The sequence below is a fragment of the Psammomys obesus genome, unplaced genomic scaffold (assembly GCF_907164565.1).
Source record: "Psammomys obesus unplaced genomic scaffold, mPsaObe1.curated_primary_1811, whole genome shotgun sequence".
Classification (NCBI taxonomy): domain Eukaryota; kingdom Metazoa; phylum Chordata; class Mammalia; order Rodentia; family Muridae; genus Psammomys; species Psammomys obesus.
Genome location: NW_026596034.1, coordinates 11,258,030 through 11,283,471, shown reverse-complemented (window position 1 = coordinate 11,283,471; position 25,442 = coordinate 11,258,030). Strand labels below are relative to the sequence as shown.

Genomic DNA, 25,442 nt, shown 5'->3' with positions numbered 1-25,442 from the left:
TCAGGAATCTGTCTAGACTGCATGATAATAAAAATCAAGTTGGCACCTGCCCTGGAGGCTGGCAGTTTCCCAGGCCTTACCTACTTGGGCAAGGCTCACTTTTGTTTGTTTTTGTTTGTCTCTATCTTAGCCCAGGCTGGCCTTGAGCTACAGCAATCCCCCTGCCTCAGCCTCTCCAGTGCCAGGATTACAAGCCTGAGCTACTGTTGTACATGGCTGCCATTCTAGACCTGGCCTTGCTATATAGGGCTGCACAGCGAGCACAGGCTTCACACCTCCCTGTGATTTCCTGCTCATGTCCATGAGCTGCATGTCTGCCAGCCCTGCCCCATGGAGAAACTGAGGGAGGGGAGCTGTGGGCATTGAGTGCCAGCCCAGCAGAGGGCCTGTGGACAACAAAGAACTCTAAGGCCTCAGCAGCTGACCATTTTGCAGCTTCCTGTTCCTACAAGTAGGCATGCACATGGGAAGCCCTAGGAAGGCCAAGGATCATCACCAAGCAGGGATGAGCTGGCCTTGGCCACTCCTTAAACTGCCCTTACCCACAGGCCCTTCCATAGTGATCCGAGGGCAGGAGACAGTGTGTGGGGCTCAGAAGGGATCTGGCATCCTTGCCACATCGTGGCCCAGGGCTCTCGACTCTGTAGCCCACTCACCTCCCACTAATTCTGAAACAATGTTTATCCAAAGATAGGGATAATGCAAAGGGCTTACATCACAGCCCAGATCACAAAGCAAAGAAGGAGCCAGGCCATGACTCAAACCATCTAACCTCAAAGCAATGGTTTCAGCCACTGTGGTTACTATGGACCCTTCCCTCTACGGAGTCTCTCTGGCCTCACTGTAGGGGAACCTGCCACTTATCCTCTGATTAGAGAGACCTTTGGACCCTACTTTCTCTTGTGCCCTAGCACAGCAAAAGCTCTGATAAGTTCCATAAGTAGAAACAGCACAAAGCATACTGGGGCCATCCTCTAAGCCAATGTGACAGGCCCCTTCAGCCACGGACACCTGTCATTGATGTGAAAAACAAGCCTCCAGGTACCTTGACACCGCACAGACAGTAGCCTATCAGCACACACGTCTTCACCTAAGTGCACATGTCTGTGAACACGCATCCACACTCCCCAACCCGTCTTCTCTGAGCTGTCCCCAAGGCTATTAGCTAAGCACAAGATGGGCCACTGAAGCCATTTAGGTTCCAGTGTTCCCCAGGGCCCCTCATCACTATCTCTGACACTTCCAGGCAACAGGTCCCCTGTGAGCTTGGGGTGTACTCAGGCAGAACCTGCCTCCCTTCACCCACAGGAGCAGAAGCTCTCGGGGAAAGGACAGCGCCATGCCTGAGCCAAAGCAATCTGGTCCATTAGTTTTCCCTAGCCAGCTGGGTTTATGTTCTAGTCTCCAGCAACTAAGATACTAAGAATGCTCGAATGAGTGAGAGGAGTCAGAGTCCAAGGATACAGATGCTCAAAGTCCCAGGGAATCTTGGGGGACAACGGAAGGGTCTGAGAAACTAAGGGAGAGAGACTAGGGTAATGGTGGAACCCACATCTGTCATACTGTAATTAACCTAGTACAGGCTAGGGCTTAGGCAGGCCAGGGACTCTGGTGCTAGCCCTGGTCAACTTCTTGTCCCTGAGTGTTCTAAGCCAGGTCAAAGCCAAGTGTCCAGCACACACCTGTATCCAATGAGCCACGGTGGACAGCATCTTCGATTGGTACACAGAATCAGCATCTGCCTCCCAGGGCCAGGTGGCAGCAGTTACAGGCACAGAGGCCACCTAGGCCTGGAATCGCGGGCCAGCCTGCCTCTCAGTGGGCTTCACTTGCTTACCTTGTCCATGGGCGACTATGATCCCTAGCCCCTGACTGTTGGGCAGGTTTAGGGTATGAGCAGGTGAGGAAAGGCCTTACCTCTGCGCTGGCAGTGACGGACAAAGAGGCTGCCCAGCCCTGGCTAGACTTTCTTCCCTTTCAGACCACAGCAGTCTCCGTGTCTGTCCAAAGTTCCCCTTTCCCATCTGCTTTCCTGAGTTGCCCAAGGCCACCCACTGGCTTTCTGGGAGCTGCACTGGGCTCCCCTGGACCAGGCGGAATGCCCATCTGTGGACTGTAGGATCTTTCTGTTCCCAAGGTCAGCCACCAAACCTCCCTTTTCTCCTCCTCCTCCCTTGCCCAGAGACTGCCAGCTCAGGGGCACAAAGCCAGGCAGCTCCCAACTGTGGCTGGATCCAAGGCCCCTCCTGCAGGGAGGAGAGAGCCCCTGACCAGAGCCCCCTCCCAGCTCCCTGAGCACACAAAGCTTCCCTCAGCTCCTCTGTATCACCCACAAGCAGGCACCTGTCCCTGCAGTCACACAGTTACACTTAGTAAGACAGTAAAAACACTTCAGAAAGGCAGTGCAGGACTCGAATCTATTTAAGCAATTTATTTGCTTAAGCAATCTATTTAAGCAATTTATTTGCTTTGTGTTTTGAGATAGTATCTCTCTACGTACCTCAGCCTGGCGATGAATTTATAATCCTCCTGCCTCAGCCTCCCAAGTGTTCAGACTACAGGTCTGAGGCACCAGGCCTGGCTTACACCAACACATCTAATCTCCTTTTAAAAACCCATGAGAAAAGGACCACAACCCAGTGAACAGATGAACATGAGGTCTCTGGGAAGCCAAGTCGCCCGCCAGGGTCACACAGTGAGGAGTGAAGGTTGCGTGGGAATCCAAGCTAGCTGGGGAAGAGGCCAGCTCTTGAATGGAAAGCTTACCTTGCTGGAGAAAGCCTCTATTTAGAAGCCACCGTAAAATGGTCTCCTTGAGGTAAGCTGGCTGCCATCTGCACAGGACCCCAGTTCAGGGGACTGCAGAAACTTACCCAGGTGACCATGGATCCCAGCTTCTCAGGCTCTTCCCAAGGCTGTGGTGTTTCCAGCCCTCCTTGTCTGGTTATCCCTCCCAACCCTTCTCTGAGACCTATGCTGTGAACACGGCTGCAGCCGACACTCAAACCACGCTCAGCTAGAGAGGGAAGAAGTGTGTGGCTCCCCCCAACCACTTCCTGGTGGTTCTCCAGGCTGCTGCTGTCGGAGTCCCCTTAGAGGACCAGCTATGGTGCCCCCAGGGTCCCTGGCAACCCACCACCATTAGCCACATGTCAGTGTCAGGGAAATGGGGGATGCAGGGTTTACAGAAGAGAAAATGAAGAGAGGAGGCTGGGGAGGAAGGGAAGAGTGAAGAAGGGGGAAAGGAAGGAAAAAGGAGATGAAGAGGGCAGGAGCGCGAATCTACCTGGCTTCCTTCTCCAGGCAAAAGAGTGACTGGGCCAAGACTCCCCGTGTGCAGGCAGCAGACTGCTGGAATAGGGGAGACTATCCCCTCGTACAATGGGCTGAATGCCGCATGGACGCCTGGGCACCCCCGAGTCACCACCCCCTTACCAGCGCTTCAAACAAAGGGGGCAGGCGGGAAGCTGGGCTGAGAAGACGGGCCTCCAGCGCCAAGGGGGAGGAAGGGGCGCAGGTGACAGCAGCCCCTGGCAACCGTTCCCCCGGCAACCGTTGGCAGCTGCATGGACTGCGTCACTGCCTGGCTTAGAGCGCGGGCTCTCTAACTTGTCTGTACCCGACCCTGAGCGCTTTCATCCTGAGGCTGCCTGGGCAGACACGGGCAGACACAAGCTGCATCCCAGCTCAAGAGAGCAGGTCCTGGAGCAACAGGCCATCTTGGAAGGGGACCTTGAAGCCCCAGTGCACCCAAGTTCCCTAGAGAGGCAGAACGGTAGATTTCCACATGAAATGTTCCGCTTAGTCCCCCCTCTGGCTTCTCTCGTTGAGAAGAGAGGCTTGAGGGGAAGGCCCTGCAATGTAGTCCAGGCAAGGCTTGAACTTGCTATCCTTCCGCCTCAGCCTCAAGTAGTGGGATCACAAGCGTGTGTCACCACGTCTGACCCTCAGCAATGACTTTAACACCACGTGGTTTTAGAACAGGATGGGAGCCAGAACCTTGACCAAATGGTACCCGTTGGAAGCTGGCTGCCTCCCTATGCCCTTGGCCATAACCCGGGTGAAATACCCTCTAATCCCTACCACTGGCTGCGGTGAACAGAGTGTATGCCAAGAGTCTGTCTCCTACTGGAAGCCTTCCCAGATTGACACAGCTCACTCAAAATCCCATTTCTGAGCCAGCCCAAGGCTAGGCTCCTCCTGCTTTTCTTCTAGAACTCCCTGGCTAGGGTGGAGGATTACGGGCCCCTCTTTACCTGCCCAGGAAGAGCACAGGATGGAGTCAAGGCCCCTAAAGCAGTCACTAGGCACCAAGCACTTGGAGTTTTAGAAGCTCATTGCTACCACTCTGCACAGTGAACCAGGTTGAACCCTTCTTGAGACAGGACCCTAGAGGCCAGGGAGGGGATGTGATTACTCAAGCCTGCCTAGCTGGGAGGGGCATGGTATGGAACCTAAACACAGATCCCTGAAGACTCTAAGCACCCATCTCATCCTCGAAGGTTCCCTCCCCAGCGTGATTGTACCTCCGAGCTTGATTTGATTGGCAGGACACAGTGCTCACCTACCTCTGAGTAGGCATAGCTCTTGCCTCTACGGAGCTTTTCTACCCAGCAAGTCAAAAGGGAAAGACATCAGACATTCAGGGTGACCTCTGAGCTCCAGACAAACTCGAGTGAGAACAGAGAGGTGTCTAAAGGCCTCCAGCTCCAGGCAGACAGCAGATAGGGACAGGGTTGGGGTGGGGAGGCTGAAGCACAGGGTCCGCCAGCCCTCCACTGAGTGGTGGCGAGCCATTCCCCAGAGCACCAGTGGGAACTCCGGGGGATCCCATGCCGAGGAAGGGCTGGCTGGCATGGGCCCTGGGAAAGGCAGCAGGGCTTGAAGCCCTGGGTTCACTAGCCCAGTGCCTCCAGCCCATGGACCAGGGCCAGCAGGCTGCCTCGGTCAGGAGGCCACTATTGTCTCGCTGCCAGGGCCAAGGACCATTCAGGCTCTATTTTGGGCCTGGAGGAAGAGGAAAAGAAAGCAAAGAAAGGAGTTGCTGTCCTTGGCTGGGGGTGGGGGTTGGGTAGGGCCACCTTCCCTTGCCTCCAGAAAGAGCTCCAAGGCCCACTGGCTGGGAAGGTAGCCATGCTGTATCAAAGAACCCTGAGACCTCAAAGAAGCTGGTGGGGTACTGGGAGTTTGGAGAACTGATATGTGTGGGGAGACACGACACCCAGACACACACTCACTATAGCAAGACACAGGGGCAGGCTGCTCATTGCCATGTCCAGCTGCTGAGCCTCCTACCCATCTTCACCCATGAGAAGCCTGACAAAAAGCTAATAGCTGCTCAGAAACCACAGCCAGAGACAGACCAGCTTAGTTCTCCCTGAGCTGCTGCGGAGCAGAAAGGAGGAGGGGGTCAGACATGTCTGTCAGACCTCCAAGGCTCACAGGGCAATCCAAGACGGGGACTACACTCCAGACCCGCCTTCTGCCACTCCTGCCTCCCTCACATTCACTAAGTCCAATCCACCTCTGGCTTCACACGGGGGAGAGGGGCTTTGCACCCGGTTTCCCCTCACCACGGTGGGTGCTTTCTAAGCCCCCGACTGGCCTTCTTTCAAATGTCCCCTTCTCCCGAGATGTCATCTTCGACTCCCCAATTCAAACTGCCTTCTGAGTCCATCATGGTGTTTCAAGTCGCCTGTTTTTGTTTCGAGGGCCCTTGGTCATTTCGGGATTGCCCTTGCAATGAGCTTGTTTACTCCTCTTTGGTGGCATTAACTGTCTTTTTGCTTTTTGAAGCTATTATTGTTGTGCTTTATTTTTTCCCAAGCATTTGTATGTACACATCTGCTTCTCTCTGTGTGTCTGTGCATATGAGCACAGGTGCTATGGAGGCCAAAGGTCCCCTGTGGCTGGAGTTACAGGACTAGGGGTAGTGAGCTGCCCACCATGGGTGCTGGGAACCCAACTCAAGTCCTCTGCAAGAGCATCATTGGCTCACAGCCACTGAGCTGTCTCTCTAGCCCTGTCTGTCTGTCTGTCTGACTGACTTAGTACCTCTGACACCCCTGCTGATACATGGGGGACCACAGCGGCTGCCCAGTGCCACTAGTTAAACACATGGACAACTGAGAAAAACTGAGGCTCAAAGCCAGGCCACAGGCTCCGCCTCCCCAACAGCTGACTCCTGATTCTGTAGATCCAGGCTAAAGGCATCTGCTTGAGGACAGAGCCCTGAGCTGTCCCCAGCCTTTGACTAGGGAAGGAGGACACACACCTCTGCCAGGTGTTGGGAAAGCGTAGGGTTCCCGATGCCCAGCCTGAGAGCTGGGAGAGTCTGAATCTCTAGGTTAATGCCCCTCCAGCACACCTCAGCCTAATGAGAGCTCTGAGAAGTCCCTGAAGCAGCCGGCTTTCTTCCTCCTACTCCACCTCGGGGTGAGAGCCCCACTCCGAAGGCTTCTGGGTTACACAATGTCTGCAACCCCACCAGCACCTGTGAAGAGGGACCCCAAGTTTCTCTTCGGGCAATGTTACCAACCTGTGACCCCCCTCCCCCCTCAGGGGCTTGCTCTTATAGTATGGGATTAAGGGAGACCAGGAAGAAGCCTCAACCCCAAAGCTAGGCCTCGTGACTATTACTCTGTCATGCCACATTCCCTGCTGGGCTCCTGCAGGAAATCTGAAGTGGATCAGGAAAGAGGATCAGGGTGCTGGGGTATAGGAACCCAGGCTGGGCGCCTCTGAAGACTAGGATTAGGCCCGCAGAACAGAGTTAGGTGATGGCAGGGACCACATCCTGTGAGCCCCATGACACACACCTGTCTCCACACCTCCACTGCCACCTGTGAGAAACTGCGCAGGAAACAGGCTTGGAGAGAAGCTGTCTGCCTCGGGCCACGGAGCTGGTAAAACTGGACTCGAGTCCAGTCTGTGATGCCTTCATCTGCGTGTCTCCACTGTACTCTTGCAACACACCTCCCTGCACCCAGCCTCACAGCACAGCCCCCTGCACCGGTGACACCCCCCCCCCCCCCCCCGGGGCCCCCCCCCCCCCCCCCGCCAGCACAGAGTGCTAGCCGCCTCTGCAGAGGCTCGGGCTTACCACAACCCCCAGGCCTCCGAGCTGAGGGACTGTGCCAGTCACCCCTCTATGGTTACACGGTATATGAACACCACTGCAGCTTTGAACTCTGGTTCCCTTAGGGGGGCACAGAGGTGGGACACCTGCCTGTGTTGAAACCCACGGCAGGGTCTCCAGGGAGAAGTGCCAACTGCCTTCCCCAGTCATAGCTGGTGACGGTTCATCCTATGCCAGGTTCAGAGAGCAGACCCTACCCTCAGGGGTCCCAAGGGGGTAGAGCAAGAATAGCTACTAGCTGGGATAAGTAGAGCTTGGAGGAGTCTGGCGAGAAGGTTCCTTGCTGCCCTGCCCTCTGCCTGAAACTCCAGCAAGGTGGTATCGTAGCCGCTGTTGGGGAGGAGGACTGTGGCAGCATGGGTACCCTTCCCAGATTCAGGATTAAAGGAAGATCAAGAGGCCTTGAATGCTGCGGATAGATGGGTTCCTTTTCTGCACAAAACAACCTCACTTGCTCCTAGCTCCTCACGGGCTGCTTAGAAAACACCCCTGAAGATGTAGTCACAGGCACCAGTGGGGAAGAGCCAGGTACAGTGAGTGACCAGCCAGGCAGCGGAGGGGCATTATGTCACTCATGGACACCACCCGATAAACTAGAACTACCCACGTGCTAGGTAACTCTAAAGGACGTGGCCATTGATGCCATCTCCCCAGGGTGGGTTGGAAAAGCTCATGGATGGAGAAGAAGAGTCTCATAATCCCCACCCCCCACCCTAACTACCTTCTAGGTCTCTGACCAACTTGAATACTTGCAAAGATGAAGCGCTCGCTACCTCTGGTGGAAACAGCCATTGTGACAAAACAGGGACAAGTCTGACCACAGGCAAGTGACCAGAAGTCCAGGTCGCTGCCACCATGGACTATCCAGGGACCCTCAATTTGCTTTTTCATCTCTGAAATGTGGATAAAAATTTCAGCCTTGGAGGACCCATAAGTACTGAAGGCAGAATGAGGGCCTTGGGCAGTGAAGTAGAGGCTAGGGAAGACAGGCTCTTGGCCAAACCCAAGACATTTGGCACCTGCCCAGATGATGATACAACAGATGGGAATCCGGCCCAGGCTCAGCGTGACTCAGCTACCCTGGCCAACTTCTTGAGTTCCACCCCTCACACTTGTCACATCAAAACAGGTGGGTCTGGGCAATTGGCAGACAATTATGGTAGAAGTCAATACCTTCTACCGTGAGGTCAGAAACCCAGGCTTCCAGACACAGCCATACCCTGAGAACTTGACTCAGCTGGGAATGACCACTCGGCCCAGGCCCCAGGGACCAAGGGAACCCAGTCCAAAAGAGAAGTGACCATGGAGTGCTGCTCAGGCCACCAGCCTGGCTGGAACGCAGGTATTCCCTCTGAACCCATGAAGATGGTCAAACAGGCCAAGGTCTAACAGTGGGCAATGTCCAATGGTCACCTCCCCTTGCTATGCCTTTGGCAAAGAGGTCTTCCATCTCCTCCCCCCGAACTTGAAATTCCAAAGGCCTCAGCTGAATGACTGTAGTGCTAACTGTGAAGTCATCTCTTGAAGACTGCAGAAGCCAGGGAATCCGGTGTCCCTTAGATAGCGTCAGAACAGGCGCACTCCCGGTACTACAGAGCAGCTAAGAGTCAGTGAACACAGGGAATAAACTACTGTGAGATTTCTCTTGCAGACAAGTGACATCTGTCTAATGGGCCATGGGAGCTCCAGAAGGCCAAAGTTTCAAAAGCGGTGCCTCCAACCCCTGAAAAAAGGCTCAGACACAGTAGGTGGCAAAGACTGCTCATCGTGGAGTCTGTCTTATGGCTCTTCTCTACAAGAGGTTCTATGCACAAGAGGACCCCAGCTGGAACCCTGAGGAAGCACAGCCTGGAAGGAGGTGGCTCTTGAATAAAACTGACTGGCTTTCGAGTGATGCCCAGCAGGCAAGTGCGTGGCAGTAAGGCCCCAGGTCTCGGGAAGCAGGATCAAGTCGCACACAGGACAAATCCCCACAACAGCAACCAAGACCCTGTCAGTGGAATATCTAAGGGCGTGGGCTGTCTATGCATTAGAGCCTTCCTGATGACATCTTCATGGGGGACAGGCTGTCGCTCTGTGATAAGCTCTCTGCCACCCCCCACCACCCAAAAGGTTCCTAATGGTACCAATAGCAGCACATTGGGAATGGTGCACTTTAAAATCTCATGGCTCCCTTAATCCTCTCAAGATGCCACTGTCACTCGCTTTAAAATTAAGGAAAACCAAGAGGCAGGATGGTCAACACCACCATCCAAAGTCACACAGCTGCTGGCGCTGTGTTGGAACCAGGGTTGACCCAGAGCCCACACTCCTAACTACCTATGCGACCTATGCCAGGGCACTGCCAAACTGGGAGATGGAGAAGGTCTGGGGGCAGATGGGGATCAAGCCTGCTTCTCCTGAGCTCCAGCAACATGTGGCTATCCCGACTTCAACCCAGTGCCTCTTGAAAATTCAAGTATCTTCATCCTGACCTTGGAGCAAGGAAGTTACCTGCCAGACATGGCGGCACGTTTGTAATCTCAGTGCTTGAGAGGTTGGGATGGGAAGGTCATGAGTTTGAGGCCAGCCTGGGCTGCCTGTGTGAAAAAGCAAAAGGAGGGAGACTGAAGAAGAGGGGAGGAGGAGGGGAAAAGAGGGGAGGAGAGCAGAGAAGGGAGGAGAGGAGAGTGCCACTTGTTCAAGGTGGTTCTTCAAGGATCTGAACTTCGCTGGAACTGAAGCACCCCTGACTATCTGAACAGGGCTTACTGAGGACTCCCAAAGCTGCGGCATGCTAACTAGACATTCGCAGCCCACGCTACCCTGCATTCCAGCAACAAACCTTAGGGTTTGGTTCTTTCCATTCACAGGCAAGAAGGCCCAGAGAAGAGGCCCAGAGAAGCTGTGATCTTTGGCAGGGTAACATGAGTCTCTGGTGCTCATCCACTTTCTGTCATGGGAATTGAGAATCCCGGCAGATATTGCTGGAAGGCAGAAGGCAGAGGTCTGGGACTGAAGGGTGGGATGAAGAGGCAGAAAGGACAGTTTTCCATCTCATCATTTTGGAGTCAAAGCGGCCTTGAAACAGGGCAGGCAGGTTAAGGCTATAAGCCCATCAGGGGCCTAGGAGGGCCGGCGGGGCCTAGGAGGGCCCCTCATCCCCAGCCATTCTCCCATTAGTGCGGGGAGGACTGCCTGCTGATGTCAGATGCTCTGCCAGCTTCTCAGCAGTAAGCTCTTATCTCTGCTGCCTGGAATTGCACGTCAAGCATCACCAACGTCAGTGCCAGCCTTGCTGCCGACACACAGAGGGACGAGTTGGGGCAGGCTGACTCGGTCCAGTGCCCAGCTCTCCCATAGGCAGTGGAGATAAGAAGTGTTATCTCTGGCTTCAGTATGCCCACCCATCCAATGGGGGCGAGAAAGACAAATGCTAGCTCCTCACGACGCAAACGCTGTTCGAAATGTTTTCATATTAACTCTGCCACGCTCAGACCAGCCTCCCCGAAGATTAAAGATGAGAAGACAGGGGCACATGCCCCAAGCCCACACAACCAGAGAGGGGTATGGCCAGGTTCTCTTTGAGCAAGCCTGCCTGAATCCATCACCAAATGTGTGGGCTTGCCAGTGGCAGGGCATGGGGACATGCCCTCCAACATCTAGCTGAGGACCCAGACAAGGACCTCCCTGCTTCCCACAAGAGGCAGAAAAAAACAGCAGTGGGACCTGGAGCCCCAGAGATTCGGATCCCTCACCAGGGAAGCCACCTCACCCTAATCCCTTGGCACTAGAGTAAACACTGAGTGCTGCAAGGAAGTTCAGGACACATGGGGCCTCAGTCAGCGCCTCAGACCACTTCACACCAGGCAGACCAGTGATTAGCCGTGGGCTACCCTTCTTCCCTCTCCTCAGCAGCCCAGGCTCGACCTCAGAATCTACAGGCTCCCCAGGGACAACCCCCTCCACACACGCCCCATCAACTCCAGATGGGGCTGGAGGTCCAGAGCCTGGAGCAGGGACAAGCTCTCAGCCGAGCCAGGGACAGCTTGCCAGTGCCCCGCCCACTGCATCTGAGAGGCCCCTTTGTGCCAGCCCTGCCCCACCCCCTACTTGCCATCTGCCAGGTCCCTGGAGGCTGGTCACCCTTGGCTGCTGGGTGCTCTCACATGATGCCCCCATCTGATGTGAGTCAGAAAGCAGGGCCACCCCGAGGACCAGGATGGGAGTGTGAAGCCCTCCTCAATCTTAGGCGGAGGGCGCAGCACTGGGGTTTGGGTCCTGTGTTATCACACTCCCTCCAGCCTCCCCCACAAGGCCCTGCGCCTTACCTATTGACTACAAGCTCATCTTGAGTCCCAAATCCCAGTGAGGGCTCAGCAGGTACTGGATGGGAGATCCTCCACAGTGGCCCCCTTCATGGCTGTCCCGTCCATGCCTCTTCCTTGTCATGCAATATCCTGAGAAGCAGGCTCTCCCCCGCAGAACACGCCGCCCCTGTCACAACTCTTATCTGCTGTCTTCCCTTCTTTGTGGTTGGACTGTCAGCTTCACTGCTTCCCCGTTAGCCAGGGAGCAACCATCCCCAAGCATGAGGCTCAACCTGCAGCCAGAGGCTGAGCAGTCAGGCCCGGCCCAGAGCGTTCATTCCCCGCCTTCCCACTCTGCTGCCCAGTCCTCTCACTATTGCCTGCCCTGCACAGAAGACTGAGACCCCCTGGCATGGCACCAAGTATGCTAGAGTGACCCATGTCAGGCTGCAGTACTGTTGCGGGCCCCATGCCCCCAAGCTTTCATTGTTCCCTCAACCGCTTCCCAATTATATTCTCCGCCGTGGACATTCCACTCATCTATGCTCAGACTCCGTCCCTCCCTCTTCCCTTCTGCCCAGTTTAGGGCCGGACTCATTCTTTCTCACAGACCCCAGCTCCTGCCTTTTCCTCTAGTCATCAACCCCCGCAATCACACCTCCTCACCAGACTGCCCCTAAAAGGATGGAAATGCCACAAACAAGCAAACCTCCACAGCCTCCTAACCAAGCATCACACCAGGAACCAGGAGCCCCCTGCTTCGGACTCTTGGAGCCACATCCTCAGCCCACAGAGGCAGGGTGGCTCGGATCACCCCATGGCAACTTAGCAACCCAGAGAGAGGCCAGGTGAAGGGACTTGGACCAAGGTGGGCCATATCTCAGGTTCCTGGGGATCTAATAGGAAAAGAACATGAAGTCTGGACCCCAAAATAGTAAGTCTCTGAAGAGGGCGGGGAAGACCCCACAGGGACTGGCCTGCACTCTGAGGACCCCTCAGCAGCCTGCCACTGCCAACGACCAGAGCTGCCCCTTCCCACAGCCTCTGACATCTGGGAAGGTGGGGTGCAGGGAGGGGCCACCTGAAAGTTCCAACTGACCTTATTTGCCTTATTGCTCACGGTGCCCATAGGACAACAGGAAGCACACAGTAGGTACTTAGTGAATACCTAAAATCAGCAACCTCCCTTGGCCTTCTGAAGGAGGCATAGGATTTTCCCCACCCACGTCACCCACCCCATGCCACAGCTGCCCAGGTGGGGAAGGGGGACAAAAGGAGTGCTGCCTCTACGAACCCCACCCCCTCAGTAAAATGAGTCCCTTGGAGGCCCTGACAAGTACTACACACTGGTAGGAGAGCGGGAAAGACAGGAACCCTGCCCCCATTTCCCACACCAGGGGAAGGGGACTAAGGTCCTATCAGGCCCAACCAGCTGGGGGCCCTTAGGTCTTGTGGTTAAGGGTAAGCAGCTCTTGGAACCCCAGCCGCACTTCCCAGGACTTCTCGTTCCTGGTGCTTCCTGCTCAGACCAGATGTTCTTCCATCCTGGGTTTCAAGCTGTTAAACTGCCATGGTTCTCTGGGGGGCCCTGTCCTGTCCCTAAGAGAAGCTATAGGGGAGGCCAGCCCTGGGGGCACCAGCTCAGTCTACCACAGTGCCCTCCTCTGGATCCTGGCTCTCTACCTCTGGACTTGCTGTGTGACCTCAGGCAAGCTGCCTGCCCTCTCAGAGTCTCCCTTCTCTTGCTTTTGCGATAGAAGCAGAGATCGCTGTAGGCCAGGCAGGCCTTGGACTTGAGAGCCTCCTACTTGTGCCTCCCCAAATGCTGGGATTACTGGTGTGTGCCACAGCATCTGGCTGAGAGCAGCCAATCTATCAAAAGGCCCAGCCAGCCCATGCCGCCCCACTGCTGGGCCCACTCAGGATCCAACAACTAATGGCCCAAAAAGTCCTTTTCCTTCTGATCCCACCCTCTTTCTAGGCAGCTCTCAGTTTACACATGTCTACAGTTGTACGCATCTGATCTAAAGCTCCCCACCCCCAAGATATGTTTACATTCTATACTCTCTGCTTGGCAGCCACATGCCCTCTACCTCTCCTCCCACCTACTGGCCACCCTTGGTCCGGTACCTGGTGCCAGGCAGAGGGTTCTGGAAGGAGCCAGGCAGCTGGGACCACCTTTAAGGATTCACCTCCAATGCCGAATCTGCCAGTCTGGGTTTCTTCATAAGAGTATGAGCGAGAGTGAGAGCTAGCAAGTGCATTGGCTGAAGAAGGGGGGGGGAGGCTCCTGCCAACCGGCAGCCCCTTTCTTATAGTAAAGCCTAGGCGGCAGCCTGTGTGGAGCCGTAGAACCGGGGGAGGGCCGGGACACCCTCCTGCCCGAGCTCAGCTCCTCCCTTCAGGCTGCAGATGACTGGCTAACTGTGAGTCATGGCTTTCTCAGAGGGAGGCAGGAGGAGGCAGCACTGACAGAGGTGAGGCGGGGACCCTGGGGGGATGCCCATGACTCAGGCTTGGCAGTGGGGACCTGGGTCTCTCCTCTCAGCATCCCAGCACCCTGGTGCCAGATTTAAGAATGGGCATCATGAGCTGGGTGACTGTACCTTCTCACTTACACCCCCCCCCATTATTAAGTCCCTGGGGGCTGCTCCCTTGGAGTTTCGTCATGGAAACTAGTTTGCCATGGCAACAGGTCACTCAGACGCTGCCCCCCTCCTCCAGGCCCAGCCAACAACTGCCCCTTCCTGAAGGACAGTCTAACCTCTGAGGCAGCAGGCAGAAGGCAGCGCTGACTGGCAGAGCAGAAGGCCCTCCAGGAGGAAGGGGGTGTCAGGCCTTAGGCCGCCTGGCTGGAGGCCATGAGTGGCTGCCTGCTGACCCATGTCTCTGAGTGACTTCCCAGCAACGAGCCAGATCACTCTCCTTCAGTTTCAGCCTTTCAAGACACATGTCCTGAACCCTGATGCCCTAGGGACTTCTGGGAATAGCCTTCTGTAGTCTGTCTGCTGAGCCAAATGGGAAACTGAGGTCCAGGTAAAGGGCCCTTCCAAACCTCAGAAAGAGCAATTTGGAAATGGGCCAACCCCACCATGCCCTCTCTGGCCGCTGTCTGTCGGCTATTGCCTCCACTGCTGAGGTTCACTGGTCCCGAACAGCCTGCAGCAGGAACATTTTGGATACCCATACCCCCTCTAGAGTGAAGCCTCCTGTCTTTCCTCTCCCAGACGGGGTGAACAAAATGAGTCTCAGGTAGAAAGGGTTGTGAAGATTTCACAACCTAATGAGGGCAAGCACTAACAATAACAGTAATGGTGGAAATAGAACAACAGCCATCACCCCAACTGCATTCCAGGCTACCTGAGTGCCTTCTTTCTCACAGTACCTGCCCAGACACTTAATGAGTCTCAGGAAATATTCTCCAGGAATGTGGTAATGAAGAAGGAAGAGGGCAAGGCAGAGACATGGAAATTAGTGAAGGGAGTTAACTTGGTCAAGGTCACACAGCTGGGGAGGTTAGAGGGGTCAGGCAGGAGCCCAGTGGTCTACTTCATAACACCTCCACTACGTCAGATGACACCATCAGAGACCATCAGGGACTTATCCAAGGCCACACAGCTAAAACACAGCTGGACTTCTGGCTCTCAGCAGGCATCCAGCAGGTAGAGGCCCTTAACCTCATCATGTCCATCATGTCTCCACCATACAGAAGAGGCCCCAAGTACAGAGAAAGCCAGGGGCTTAGCCATACACTTCAAGCCCTGGGAGCCAGGCATGAACCAAATGGCTTCAGAGCCCCTGCTGGATATTGAAGGAGACAGGAACTTTAATAAAAGGAGACCCTTGGAAAGGCGACCGGGGGACAGAAACAGGGATGGAGAGGTGGGTAGAGCTGTTTTTTGGAAGAAAGTGGAAGATTCTGAATGCATGGAACTGAGGGTTAATCAAAGGCACGGGGGTAGGGGGGTCACAGAAAGTGTTTGAGTAGAAGACACCTGTTCTCAGCACTCAAGTCATGAAAATCTGCCCGAAACCTCAGATTTCAGATGTGCCTAAGATCCGTCCCATAAGACTCTCAAATATAATAGGATGCCCAGGTGGTTACAGTGGGCGATAAAGTTTAAGCTGACCCATCTCTCCCTTAAGGGCTTGAACAGGTGGGCCTGGTGTGAGAAGTGTGGGCAGGCGGTTGGGCTCCAGCCGGTGCCTTGAGATGGAGACAAAAGAAAAACTGAGGTAAAGTCTCTCATCCAAGAGACCAGAAACAAGGTTAGGGAAAAATCAAACAGGGACAGGGGAGGTATCAAAAGCACACCTGACATGCACAGTCGGGGGTGTGTATGTGTGTGTGTGCGCGCACGCGCGCGCGCATAGATCTGGGAGGCGAGAAAAGGCTGCCCTAATGGAAGGGGGGTGGGAGTGGATTTGTGGCATGAGGGAGCCATGTGTCCTCTCCGCTTCCCATGGCCACTAGAAAGCAGCAGCTGTGTGTTTACAGGCTGGTGACAGAGGCAGGATGGGGGGGAGCACAGGGCCTATGGGTTGCCCCTCCTTTACAAGAAATGGAGGAGAAGCTGGGCACGGTGGCGCACAGCTGCAATCCCCAGCACTTGGGGAGGCAGAGGTAGGCAGATCTCTGTGAGTTTGAGGCCAGCCCAGTCCAGGACAGCCAAGGCTACCCAGAGAAACCCTGTCTCGAAAAACAAACAGAAAAAGAAAGAAGAAGAAGCAGCAGCAGCAGCAGAAGCAGCAATACGGATGCTAATCTGTGGCCAACTGGCTACAGCAGACTCTGCCAGCTGGTGAATTGGGCAAGCGTCTCTACCCCGCCACCCCTTCGCTGTCAGCTGAGGACAAAAACGGCACCTGCTCCCTGGGCTCTGAAGAGAGACCTTCAGGGGCACATGAACCCCAGGATATGGATAAGAAACCAACAAGGCTTGCTGCCTATGGTAGCTGCTGGCCACACAGGCCTGGGCGCAGAGAAGGACGGAGTGTGTGGCTGGTGGAACCACAGGGGACTTTCAGGCCTCCATCTCTTTCTAACTTACCTGATAGAACAACAGGTTGCACAGGCCAGCCTTGTGAAGAGCAATATAGCTGTGCCCGCCCCTGCCAAGGGGCCTGAACAGCCCCTGCCTGATCAGGTTTTTACACATCAGAGGAGTTCAAGTACAGGCTTCCATTGAAAGCTCAATGACTTTGTACATTATGGAGCACAGTACCCAGTATACTGATGTTAACGTGTACACAGGGTCCAAAACTCCAGCTGATGAACACCTGGCCCATTTTTCAGAAATGGAGACTGAGGCCCAGAAAGGGGACCTTCCCAAAGCCACCCCACAATCCACTAGCCTGTAACCCAGAAGATGTGTTAGGGCTATACTCCCAGCCAGCTCCCCACTCTCTTCATTCCCGTGGGAAAGCCTCCTGCTCACAAGCGTGGGGCAAACCACAGCCCCATGATAATGCCACCTCCCGTCACCGCCCCAGGGTCCAGAAAGGATGGGGCGCCCATGTGACTCACCCACCCTCACAAAGGCAGCTGTGTGCCAGTGCCCAGGACGGCCTTCCCTACTAGGGAGCGTCCCCTTCCCTTAGCCAGGGAGCAGCAGAAAAATCTGGCTAGTCCAAGAGAAGGGAAACAGGGCCTCTCTCTGCCATTAAAGTGGGCAGAGCCTCGTCGGGATTCAAGCCTGGGCTTGGGGTTCAAGGACATCATGCCAGATAAAGTGGAATGAAGGCTAGCAACAGGATGTGAGCTGAGTCTGCCCAAGTCAAGTTTGCCTGTTTTCTGAGACCTTATTTGGGGTCCACTCCAGGTCCCTGGGATGAAGCCAAGTAGGTGCCCCACCTAAAATTACCTGCCTCAGATTTCCAAAGCCCTGGGACTGTGGTCTGGGAAACGTCACATCCCCCAAATGCTGGCAGAAATTTTTTAATCCCCTCCTAACTACAGCACCTCCTGAGAGACCCTACCCATCTCTGAACCCATCCCTCTTCAGCCCTTGCTGCAAACAGAGGTGGCACAATTGTCATATGCCACACAAGTGGCCGGTGTTCTCTCTACAGGCCTGCTAAGGGCCTTCTGCCTTATTTACAGCAGGAAAGGGAGGGAGACCACCAGCCCTGACTCATGACTGGAACCTGGCTCTGACTTTCAGGCTAGCACCCTCCCCTAGGTCTCTCTTCCTGGTCCCAATTTGGACCATGGAGACATGCCAACAAGAAGTGGCCTTATTCCTTGGTATGGGCACACAACCTTTCTCCCTGTTTCCCTCATTCCTGCCTGAAGGGAAGAGACTAACCCAGTGTCCCTAGCCAAGTTCAGGCAGGCTGCCTTCAAGGCCTCTCCAACTGACTGCTCTAGGAGGTGGGCATGCCTGGGTGCCCAGCTACCTGAGACAGGCAAACTGGGCAAGAGTCTCCGGCTCATGCTGTGGCATGACGGAATGTCTGACCCTCAGCTTAGCTACCCCCACACCACGAGCACTTAGCAGGAGAGCTGGATCCAGCCAGATCACGCTCAGAGAGTCAAAATGACCATGCCCCTGCCTCTCGAGCATTTAGAAGTGCCTGAGTCCAGGCCAAAGATGAGGCACCTAGAACAAGCCCTCACTAGTCCAGCCACATCTGCTAGCATGGGCCTGTCCTTCAGAATCCAAAGGCCTCAGGTCCTCCTGTGTGGCTCTACCCATCTCTGAACAGAGGTTCCCTCTGCAGTCCAGGTGATGGATGGGGGGAGCTGTCATGATGAGGCCTCCCCAGTACTGTCCCAAAGCCCTCCGTAACTGCCTCGGGAGTCTAGCACCAAATTGCCAGCCTTTGATCTTTCTGTGCCTCAGTGTCCTCATGTGTAAAATGGGTGCAGAGATCTCCTGACTACTGGGTTTACTCTTGAGCGTGTGATAAGTCAACTTCTAGTGAGTGTCTTCCTCTGTCACTCTCCACCTTACGTGTTAAATGTTTTAGGAATTACATTTGTGTGTGTGTGTGTGTGTGTGTGTGTGTGTGTGTGTGTGTGTGTCTGCAGATACCGGTGCCACTGTATGTGTGTGTGCAGAGGTCAGAGGATAACTTGCAGGAGTTGGTTCTCGCCTTGCACCACATGAGACCCAGAGATCTAACTCAGGGCTTGATGAAGGGGCAGGAGTTGTGCAGGGGGTATGGGTGGGGGGCCCTCTCACTGAACCTGATTCGCTAGAGTTGCTGGACAGCAAACCTGGAGATCCTCCTGTCTCTCCAGGGCTGGAGCACAGGCACAAACCACCAAGCTTGGCTTTTTAATGAGGTGCTGAGGATCCAAACACCTTCATGCTCGCACAGCAAGCACGTTACCAACTGAGTTATCTCCCTAGCCCCATGGGCCTGCCTTTAAGCCAGCCTGGTCTGCAAAGTGAGTCCAAGATACACAGAGAAACCCTGACTTGGAAAACAACAACCAAAGCAAATATCCCCAGTGTGCAGAAACAGACGAACTTCAATTCTCCACAGGAGCCACCCGCCTCAGCTAGAAAGCCAGACCTGGTCTGAGGTGATCAGCATTCCCCAAAAAGCCATGCCAGCTGCTGCCAACTGCTCCACACTTGTGCCCCACCTGTGCTGCCCCTCCCCAGGTCTTGCCCTGAGGTTTGTGTGGCAACTGATCAGACACCAGACTTGGTCCAGCTGTCGCTGACCAAGCAGAGAGGCATTATTTCACCTGTGCCAAGGCGGGCAAGGGATGCCCAGAGAGGTTTAAAGACTGGGCCAGATGCACTCCATCCTGATGAGAACACTATGCTAGGTCACCCGCTGCTAGAGTTTCCAGGACCGGAATCTTGGCTGTGGCCCCGTGTGTGCCCAGTTCCACTTCTCAGCACATACACAGCACAGAAGTGCCAAGGTGTTGGCTGAGACTCACTTGGGGATTCACAAAGAGGACATGTACCTGTCTCCTCACCTGAGAGCCCACTAGACTGTCACCACTTCTTCTCCCTCTCTTTTGAGAGGGGTCTCCCTCTCTTTTGAGATAGGGGTCTCTTCATGTAGCCCAGGCTGGACCAGAACTCAAGATGGATCTGCCTCAGCCACCTCAGTGTGGAGATTATCTCTGCCTAGCTCCGGCGCTTCTCTTTTGATAGAATGAAGAGCTGGAATCCTAAGTACTCTGTAAAGATCCCAGAGCATGGGCCCCTAACCCCAGGAGACCCTCCCCCAGCCCCTCCCACCTTCTGCATGCCCCTCTGCCCAGCAACCAGGGCACCCCCGGGGTCTCCCACTAATTGCTGGGGCGCAGGTGGCTCGGGAGGCATAATGGAGTGATGACAGATGCTCATTAGCAGGGTCCCACTGTGCAGCCCACATGCCTCGGGGAGCCAGGCTGGCAGAGGCAGAGCAGTGGCGCCAGCCGCCCACCTTTGTCTGCTTGGGTGGGGGCCATGAGCTGGGGCTGGGGGCTGGGCACTGGAGCTTTAGAAGCAGCATTTGCTTTCACACCTGGGGCGCCGTCTACCTCCATCATGGTACAGCTGTGGGCATGGGTCCAGACAGAAGGAATGCCAGAGTCCCACCAGGGGCCACCCCAAGCCCGAACTTTTCCTTTTGCAGCTTTGGCCACCAGGTGGGCGAAGCAGCTGGTAGGGGGGCACACCTCTGACCAGACCTGCAGATGCGGTGACACACCTGTGCTCGGTGGCAAGGGTACCCTTGGCAGGCAGCAGTAAACAGACCTACCTGTGCTCTGGCCAACCTGGCTTACCAGGAAAGGCGGCGTCTGCCTTCTCTTCCTCCTCAAGAGTCAAACAGAAGTGACCTGCTGCTAAACCGGTTCCTTGGAGGAAACTGCCCTGGAAGCTTTGGGGACAGAGGCGAAGGTGGGGGTGCGTGCCACCAGTCAGCCCTCATCCACGCGCCAGGGCCCAAGCTTCACTCTGGCCCTCACATCTGTGTGTCCTCTTCTGAGCAAAGAGGGACACACCTCACACCTTGCCAATACATACGTTCCAATGCCTCCAACATGAGCATGCCCAGATCACACACTGAGCAAGGAGTGACTTTGGAACAGCTAGAGCCTCTAACTCAGTCGTTCCCTGGGAGACAGCAGGGATCAGGCGCACTCAAGAACCCCTAAGCATTGAGCTGACCCTGAGACCAAGGTCAAGTGGGCTGGGCCAGGCTAGAGCCACGCCATACCCGCCGCCCTTTCTTACCTCGCGTCCCACTCTGAGCAGCAGCCTCTTACCTCCAAGTTTAGGCAGAACTTCTGTTGACAGCCTTGGCTGTCGTTGCCGCCTCCTCCTTCCAGGTGCCCAGCACCTAGTCTCAGCCTGCCTAGGCAGCAGTAAACTTAATCCAGGTGAGGCTCCGCCTACCCGTCTGGCTTCCGGTGCCAGACGGTGCCGCGGCCCTCTGACACTCCTGGGTTTCCTGGCGGGGTTCCACAGGGTCTTCAGCCTCCGCGGACTTTTGACATCCCTACCCTGGACAGTAAGAGCTGCCCTGTGTGAGGCTGGGGTCACCCGGTCTGTGAACCTCAGAGACACTTTCAGGCTGCCGGAGGCACGCTGCCACGCCCACGCACACCTGCAAACTGCCGCCCCTTTGTGGCTCCCCGCCTCCTCTGAGCTTGGGGCCCTACCTGAATCCTGCCCAGTATCCTGCCTGCAGTTCAATACAAACCAGCCACAGGCTGGATGCAGGAGGCTTCTAGGGCCGTGGGTGGGGCTCTCAAATTGCCCCGCCCCGGACCAAGGTGGAATCAGAGCAGGCAGAAGGTGGGGGCGAAAAGGGGAGTTTTCCTAGGCGTGCGCGGCGGCGGTGGCCCCACCTATCTTGGGAGGATGCCAAGGGAGATGTCCAGGCAAGCTGCACCCTGCAATGGAGAGGCCCCGTGCATGCACTTCCCCCCAGCCCCTGCCGCCCACCTCTTTTCAACCTTCTTAGAAACAGGCACCAGTATGGGGGAGGAGGGCTTCTGATGCACACCCAGCCCCCAACATTAAGACCTGCTGGCTGAGCCATATTACTCCCAGGAAGCCAACCCTCTGAACAAAGTGTTATAAAACAGGGTTGTGGGCCAGGCCACGGGGTGTCACTCCAGTAGGATTTACCCTGGAAGCCCCCTCCCTCACCCTCTGTGAGCTTTGCTGTTTTTCCTGCCGCAAACCCAAATCAATCCCCCTGCTTTCCTCTCCTCTGTACCCCAATCATTGCCAGAGCAGCTCCAGAATAGGGTCTGGTCTAGAGGGAAGATGGGTGACTGGTGAGTGAATAAGAAGATGGGTAGCTGGGTGAAAGGGTGGATGGATGGATGGATGGATGGATGGACGGACGGACGGACCGGCGGATGATTGTGGAAAGCCTACTGCGATCCAGGCGCTTCACAGGGCAGAGGAGACTCAAACCACACGCTAAAATGGCTGCCCTCTGAGCTGCTTGGATACACATCATAAATTAATAAGCAATAAATATGAAATCTCCCCAGATCTATGGTAAGAACGGTGGGGAGGAAAAATAGGGGGAGTGGTAAAGGGGCGGGGTTGGATTCTCAGTGAGAAATGAAGCTTGAGTATAGACAGCATTCAAGGAGGTAGCCTTTGGGGTACCTAGGGGAGAGCGTTCTCATGGAAGGAAGAGCAGGTGAAAAGGCCCTGAGGTGGGTGGTCCCAACCTAAGTGGTGAGGATGAAGTTGCTCATCGCCTGTGTGGCTGAATGAAGGTGCCAAAGGTAGGGCTGCAGCCACAGAGCAGATAAGCAGATGGGATCTGGAAAGGATCCAGGTGGGGTAAAGTGGGGTAGGGCCAGCCAGTCCCTGAGGTGATGCAGACCCCTGTTGTCTGGCGACAGCTCTGCACAGGCCCCGCTGAGACTCTCGGTCCTAGCATAACCCCTTCCACATGAGAACTCCTGGCTCCCGGAGCCTCCTCAGCTACAGGGTGGCCACACACACCTGCTCTGCCCAGCACAAGCTGGGACTCGAGCTGAGCAGATGAGGGGTGCCAAGGAGGATGAATGTCAAAGAGAGGGCCCACAGGAAAAGCCTGACTACAGAGTCACCTTGGCCCCGGAGACAGCATTCACCATGATAAGGACACAAGGGGAGTCCCGGTGATTTCCTGTGTGCCCACTGGTGACTCCCTCACTTGTGACGCCCACACTTGGGCGTTGGGAGTTGGGAGGTTTAGTGTGCCCTGGCAGTGCAGGCACCTGAAGAGCATTTGTGAGTCTCCTGTGTCTGGACCATCCCCTGGGAGAGTGGAGTTAGGGAAAAGAAATGTAACAACGTGTCCAAGTCTCAGTAACCACAATGATCCAGTCAAGCAGCCCTGAGCCAAATGCAAACTGGGGATCAAATTGACTCCTCCCTCATCCTGGAGCTACCTGATGCTGAGGGGCGGGGTACTCCCAAACAAGGCAGCAGCAGAGAGCAGGAGTCCGGTCCAGGAACACACAGGAAGTCACACCCGAATATAGACCCCTTTTGGTTCGGGCACACCACGGGTGCGCTGAGAAGGTCCTCAGGTCTGTACCTCATGCTTTCAAGCTAAGTTTCCATGTTCCCTCTGAGAGCTGGTGGAGCCCACAAGGTCAGGGTGTGAACTCCCCGTCGCTGTGGAGAGCCAGGGTTGAGCTCACCTTGGTCATTGAGAAGGTGGCCTTTGTTTCACCTGTAGTGATGACTGTGTGGGCTTCCTAGTGACAGATTAACAGACTTGTATTTCACTAGTTCCTGTATTTATCCACTGAGCTAATATTTGCCTAGTAAGTACTAGGTACCGGGGCCTCTGTTTCAGAAAACAAACACCCAGTAGGGCGAGGAGAGGAGACAACCAGGGGACCAGCTCCACCTGCTGGAGTCATCTCCTGTATTTTTGAAAATCACTTTTATTTAGGTTCTTATACATCTACCTCCCCTTCCAAGCCCCAACACTAGGTAGGAGAGAAGGAAGGTTAGAGGGGAAAAGAGCCGTAGCCCTCTTTCGGCATAGTTCCTTGGGGCAAGTCCAGTCTTTGTAGTCAGGGTATCCAGCAGTCCAGCAAACACAACAGCAGGACGAACCAGTAGCAGGGGTGGGCCGCAGCAGGAAGAGGGGCAGCCGCTTCCTTCCTTGGAGGGCTCCTGTCCCTCTCTGGGCTCTGGTATTTATACCCTCCGAGAGTCCTCGGAATCAAACTCTCTGCAGCTGGCAAAGATCACACCCTCTGTCAGAGCACGAGACAATCATAGTCGACAGCTATGGAAAAACTGAAGCAGCCCCACATCCCACACCTGGGATTGAAACAAAAACATATTTATATACCACAACCGGGTTTTTAAAGGAACCAAAAACTTCCACTGCAGCCTCCTCAGCCTCAATCTGCATGCACAGCAGGTGTTAGAGGCACCTAGCCATGCTGTGAGGAGTCCGTGGGAAGATGCTAAAGCCCTCTCAACAATGGCTGACATGTGTATAAATGCCCCGCAAATGCTCCCCATCCTCAGTACAGAGCAGAAGGTATGGCTTTTGGCAACCTTTCATGTGCTCAGCGCTGTTCCTGCTGTTAAATACAGGTGGCCCCTGCTGCTTCCAGTGACAAGAACTGTCTTCCCTGTGGTCGCCCCTGGCAGCAGTCATCCTTCACAGGAATGTGGGTGTTCTCGACCCACAGACCACCCCAGCAGCATTCTGAGCGGCCCCATCATGCTCTGCAGAAAGGAGTCAGGATGGAGAGCTGGTGGCACGGCCTAGCCCTTGGTGAGTTCATGGTAAGTTCATGACTATCACCCAGCAAGAAGCTGAGGCAGGAGGATTGAGAGTTCAAGGCCAACCTGGGCTGCGCAGCAAAGTTCAAAGTTCAAAGTGAGCTCATTCTCAGTTTTGCATCCTTTGGTCAAGTTCAAGTCTAGCCATCTAGGTTCTTCCATCCAGAGCCATCCACCTGTGCCCAGTCTAGAGCCAGTCTGAGTGTTTGCCACTCAATAAGACTTCAATGCTTTGACGTTAGAGCCTTTCTCTGACCCACAGTCAGCAGGGGGACAATAAAAGGTCAATTCTGATGTGACATGAGGAGATAGGGTAGGAGGCCTGCTGGAAGAGATACCTATGCCAGCAGCCAGCAGATCCAAGAGCAATATCTGTCCTCATTGTATAGATGGGTTCAGAAGGCAGGAGAGCTAGCTGTGTCACTCCACCGTGAATGAACACTATTGGACCACATCCTCAGTGTTTCGTGACACTGCTTTTGAGTAGTACCCGGGCCTCTCCTGTATCGGTCCTGTGTCTTGGGGTGACTGAGTCACACTTGCAGCCCCCCACCCCCACCTCAGCCTGGAGTTGGCACTCACCATGAGCCCACTAGACAGACACAGGAAGCTGGGGGAAACCAAATGTCACATCTGGGCTCCCAGCAGAAGAGCAGAGAGGGGGTTGGCCCCAAGGAAGGGTTCCACCCACACAGGGGACCTACTTCCCCCCCACCCCCGACCTCTGCCAGGAAAACTCCACCTGTCTTCTCACCCTCAGTCTCCCCGTGTAGGAAGTCAGCCCTTTCCCTGGTAGCCCCGAGAGTCCCACCTCCCTTTACCTGTAAGAACTTGCTGATGAGCTCCTGGAGTACCTCTGTGTACCAGGTCCCTTGCAAACACCGAGGCTCAGGCTGTATTTGGATTGCACTTGAGACTGGACCAGGAGGCTGAGACCCAGCTGTAACTGCCTGGCCAGAGAGAGGAACTGAATGAACTCCCCCTGTCCCTGGTATATCTTCGTCACGAAGCTTCTTACCTGATGATGTACTTCACCTGTTCATTCAGCAGCTTCTAAGTATTGAACTGGTCTCTGGGACCAGCTAGACATTATTGTCTGCTTTTAGGGTACTCATGTCTTGATGAGGAAAACAGGTAAGAGATTTAAAAGTTGAGCCAAGTGTAGTGATACACCTGTAATCCCAGCACTAGGGGAGGCAGAGGCAGGCGGATCTCTGTGAGTTCAAGGCCAGCCTGGTCTACAAAGCGAGTCCAGGACAGCCAAGGTGACACAGAGAAACCCTGTCTTGA

At 55.0% G+C, this 25,442-nt stretch overlaps 1 protein-coding gene across 7 annotated transcripts in view; it reads right to left on the bottom strand.

Moving 5' to 3' along the window:
* Adgrg1 (adhesion G protein-coupled receptor G1) overlaps positions 1 to 22,847 on the bottom strand; it is a 38,540-nt gene extending 15,693 nt beyond the window's left edge. For 2 of the 7 annotated variants that reach the window (XM_055621278.1, XM_055621285.1), the window contains exon 1: positions 20,651 to 21,064. The gene's annotated coding sequence lies outside the window, so the exon portion shown is untranslated. Of the gene's footprint in view, positions 1 to 1,917; positions 2,080 to 3,286; positions 3,436 to 11,448; positions 11,621 to 13,557; positions 13,794 to 20,650; positions 21,065 to 22,789 lie in introns of those variants that run through there. The other 5 variants (XM_055621284.1, XM_055621279.1, XM_055621283.1 and 2 more) reach the window with 5 other exon arrangements.
* Between the last annotated feature and the right edge of the window lie 2,595 nt (positions 22,848 to 25,442).